Below are 5,227 nucleotides of genomic sequence, written 5' to 3' on the forward strand. Positions count from 1 at the left end.
GTAACAATGCAAAAAGTTATGAAGAAGCTTTAATAGGCTTGAAGTTAAAAAAAGATTGTAATTATTATTATTATTTATTTTTCAAACAATTTGTACTAAATTGTTTTAAAATAAAATATTTTAAAGAAAACTAACATTGTGTTAAAATAACTAATTAAACTTTGTAAGTTATTCACTTTTGTTATTTAAAAAAAATTCATTGCTACTGGATATAAATATCATGAAATTAATTTTTTTAATTTTATACAAACTAATTTTCTAAACTTTTCAATTTTGAAAACTTTAATCTACCACTTTTGAAAAAGCATAAAAAATTGCAAACAGCGTTGAACACTTGAATGGCGCGTGAAAGTGGTGTCATTTACATGCTTATGAGAGAAGTTGTAAGCTTTTTTTTTCATAAATTAAAAGTTTCTGAGCGCTTAACAACGGTAATATTTTTATGAATTTAATTGAAGTATTTTTAAAACTTAAAAAGTATATTTTCTTCATTTGAACAAAAATGGCATATAAAATATCAAAATGTACTTTCAGTATTATTTTTATCGTTTCAATGAATGTATACACACAATAATACAACTACTGCTGTTAGTTTTATTTATCACTTATAATTTCAACTTATCACAGATAAAAATATAAAAACATTTGATAACCCCTTAGTATTCTAAAAGTACCAGTTTAGTTGAATTGGTTGACTTATTTTTTAAGTTCTTATTTTTCGTATCAAAAAATATTGTGTTTTTCTTAGAGTATTAAGTCTTATCTAATTCTATTTATAAATATATATTAAAAACATTTGTACTACACACTCGTCTATCTTATTACAATAAGCTAATAAAAGATTAAAATATGTTTGTTTTAACTACTTTGTTTTTGAAACAAACTTCTTTAAACAAACGTTGTTTCTTGTCAAACACATTGTAAATAGTTTTAGTTGAGCTAGTATAAAAGTTTAAATACTTAAGTGTTTTAAAGTAAATGATAACTAAACAAAGGTTTTAATCAGTGTAAAATGCTTTGTATCGTCAAAAAAACTTTAACTTTTCATAAATATTAAGAAAAAACATTAAATAAGACGTAAAACAAAAAATAATTAAAAAAAACCTAAGTTACAACAATAAGAAGTTAGTAAATTTAGAGCTAGGCAACTTTTTCTACAAATTCAGCTTGTACATTTAGTTTTGTTACTTCTTTATGAATAACTACTAGCTCAATAGTTATTTTACTGATCAGGTTTTATGATTTTGAATTTGTTATTTGAACTTAAAAAAATTAGAGCAGTTTTGGATATGATCGTAATGCTGCTTTTGTCATTAAGTGTGCATTTTAATAAATTCCCCATTTTTATTCAATGTAGGAGATGTCTTGACAATGTAGGAGATGTAGGAGATGTCTGGACATGTAAATTCATAAATACTGTTTTTGTTTTAAAGCTTAGAATCGGGCAAGGAAAAGTTTAGTCGGCGAGCTAATTAAAAGTATGTAAGCGGGCCGTATTTATTAAAGAAAAGTCTTTGTGGGAGGATAGTATTTAAAAATTTACTTTAAAATAAGTTTCGAACTACTATATTTTAAGAGTAGGTGTCAAATATGCACGATGTACAGTTATTTTATTTTTTATAGTAATTGAATTTCAAGTTTTGTTTATTTTCATCAATTTTAATTTTAATTGATACTTGTTTAAACTAAAATTTAACTATCTTTTAATTAAATAACGATTTTTAAATTGTGACTAAAATTATAATATTGAAGTTTGTGCAGAAGTGACTTGACCCCATATTTTAAATTTGTCTCCATTTCTTCAAAAAGAAAAGAAGTTCAAGACGAAAAAATGAGAAAATGCAATTAAATGATCTTTAACACTAGCTGTACCGTGTGATAAAATCAAAGGAAATAAATTAAAGTATTTTTTTATAAAAATGTTTAACTTTATATATTTTGTACAAGCTAAAAAAGACGTCGCAAGCTATAGGTTTTTAACCACTAGCTTAGAAAAAATGTGTTGTCTGAATTATTAAGCTAATTTAGTACTAGTAAAAACTAACTTCACGTGGTTTTTTTAGTTTTTAAGTTCTCTCTTCAATATTTTTTTTCATTTTGGATAAAGTTTTCACAAACATTTTATTTTCAAACAATTTAGTTTCAGGTTTCTATATTTTTTATTTTAGTTTTATGGTTCTAATTCATAGATGTTATTGTTTTTTTTGTTTGTATTTATTATCGTAATAACTATTAACTTTGGGTAGCGATTATTTTTGAATACTATCTTTTTAAGATTTTCGGTTTAAGATTTCAGCTCTATTAGACTTTTATAGTTATATTAGATATTGAGAGCTCTGTTTCGAAGGCATTTAATTCAAAAAACTTTCTAAATCAGCTTCTGATGTATTTAAATCTGTAGTTTAGTACTTATTTGTTAAACTTTTTCCTCAAGAAAAGGTCGAAACCTAAGATTTTGTTTGTCTATTAAAAAGACTTTACTGTGTACTTTAATTTTGTATGTATGTTAATAACTTTCTTTAACGACCAATTCAGTATCAAAAACTAACAATAATAAATCAAATAGCTAAAGTAAACCTTTAGACCTGCATTTTCGGTTTTAAACACTTTGTCGTCGAAACAGGCAATGATTTGTGCGTTACGAAGCCTATTACCACACAGCGTAAAAGTGCCTACCCAACCGGCAATGCTTACATAAGAAAGTTTGGTTTTATTTACATACTTTAAACCTAATACATGTTTATTTTCATTAATGTCGTTTTAAAAAACGCTTTTAAGTTTGTATTATAACCATTAAGTATAAAATTGCAATGTTCTTTGTTTCGTTAATGTCGCTTTTATAGACGTTTTTTACATTTATGTTTGAATCATGGGGTATGTAAATGTTAACTGCACTGTTCATTGGTTTCGTCTATATAAATTTTGTATGACCTTTTAAATGTTTTTGTTTCTATAATTTAATCATTGGGTTTGCAAATATAGTTTGGACTGTTCGTCACTTTCGTTTAAAAAAAATGTATTATGTTTTTTTTAATACTAAATTTGATACAAAGTTTGTAAGCTCAGAACTTTTTTCTGGTTCTATAGTTTTAGTTAGATTAAATTTAATACAGTATAACTTATTTCTAAATGTAATACTTTTGTATTAGTTGTTTTTGTTATTTTTTCTTTAATTCTAAAGAAAAAATCATTTTAAACACAGCGTCTTTCGGATAAAATGTGCGTACCCAACCGGCAATGTGTACCTAAGCAGCAGGTTACTGTAGTTGTTGTGATCAAAATGCAAATCAAATTCGAGTTTAAATTTTTTAAAGTTTTGGATAAGATCTATCTCTTTACTATTTTCGTGAAACTTTAAATTATGTTTCAACTTAACTCTTTTCTCGTTACGGTTAGGTAGATATTAGAAACGCACTTCGTTCAAAATAAACCCGTCCTCTTTGCAAATACTTTCAACTAATGAACACGTTTTTAGAACTTTTAGCAACTATTTTAGTTAATTTCAGATATTTTTACTGGATAGAAATAAAACCTTAAAGGTCTATGCAACTGGTCTTCAACATTTGAAAAAAAAAACTGTGCACCAGGCTTGGTAAGTTGCTGCAAATCTGCGCAATTTTTTTTTCAAAAAAAAAAACGAGTTTTTGTTCTTTTTGTTAGCTTGGAAAGACTGTGCTTTGCTAGTTTTGTTATGAACTTTTACTTAGAATGCACTGCTAAGACATGTAAAAAAATGTTTATCTTACTCTTTTGCACTTTTTCTGTATTTCAAAGTTACCAAACACAATTTATTTAAAACTTTTTGATCTGAAATTGATCTTAGGTCTTAAACATTTTCATACTGTCAGACTTAGCTTTAATTACACAGAATTAACAAATAAAGCAAAGTCTACGTAAAAATTTCTTATTTGCATTAGTTAGGTTAATAGTCCGACGCTTTAGTTAGGTATAATTTCAACAGACTTCTTGCCAAAAACAATAATCACTTTAAGTACTTAAAAGTATGGTACTAACTAAGTTATTTCAATGATAAAGTTACATTCTGAACTTTGGATTAAATAAACCAACTGAATGAATGAAATGAGTATTGCATTTTATTTTCTTAAAAAAGACTAAAACAAGTTTATTCCATAATAATGAAAGAGTAGAAACTTTGAAAAGAAAATTATCGCTGTAACTGATCTGAAGTTTAATTTCTGGTTTATTGAACGAAAACGAAAAATTACTCAAAATTTTTTGGTCCAAGGACCTGGATACACAAAAATACCTCTCGGTCATCGAGTTGCATACCCAACTAATTAAGTGATAACGATAATTACATTCTTAATATCTCATAATATATTCTTAATTTCAATTGTATAAGGCTTAGTCACATTTCAGCCACTCGTTTTTTCGTCAATCATTGAACAAATTTTTGACCTGCTAAATGGGCAATTCAGTAAATAAGTTTTGAAAACTCTATAGAGGACTTTTATTGTAAATTGAAAATTTGTTAACCTGACTTTTGAAAGTATTAAGGAATGTACACTTAGATTGTCATGCGTCTGGTATAGACTATCTTTGCGTCTCAATACAAGTTTAAAAACTACTTGGAGAAAAAAGATTAATTTAAAATCTGATTGCCGTTTTGCTCTCATCATTAAAACTTTAGCCAATAACAACTAAACTGAAAAAAAACAACAGTTTTGTTTTATTCATAAACGCAAAAAAAAAATTAAGACATCAAAACTTTTTGTATACAATTTATGTAAATTAGTTTAATAAATTTCTAATATATTTAATACATAAGTGGCTTTTTCACAATCTTTTTTGTGACATACAAGTTGTCTTAATTTTGTTTTTATTATACAGTGATTTAAAGTTTAAACTTGTTAGTATTTTCAAGTAAAATCTTCCGTTTTCATGCTGATTAAGTTTTAAATACTTTTATTGTTATCGTTTGTAATTACACGTACTAAAAAATCATACATAAAACATATTCTATGTATTGTTGTTTATTGAACGATTAAAAACACGCTCAGAAAGTTTGGTCCAAGAACCTGGTGTACGATAAAACTTTCAGTTATCGAGTCGTTCACCAGAACAGTTTAAAGTCATGTCTAGGACAATATTTAAATATGCTTTTTCTTTTAATTCAGTTTTTATTAAAAGCAATTTTGTGAAATCTTAACAACCTTTTTTAAGAAAATGTTAAAACTTTACAAGGTCATAGTTTTCACTCTGCTTC

This window comes from Thalia democratica, chromosome 8 (assembly GCF_965202585.1).
Source record: "Thalia democratica chromosome 8, ktThaDemo2.hap1.1, whole genome shotgun sequence".
Taxonomy (NCBI): Eukaryota; Metazoa; Chordata; class Thaliacea; order Salpida; family Salpidae; genus Thalia; species Thalia democratica.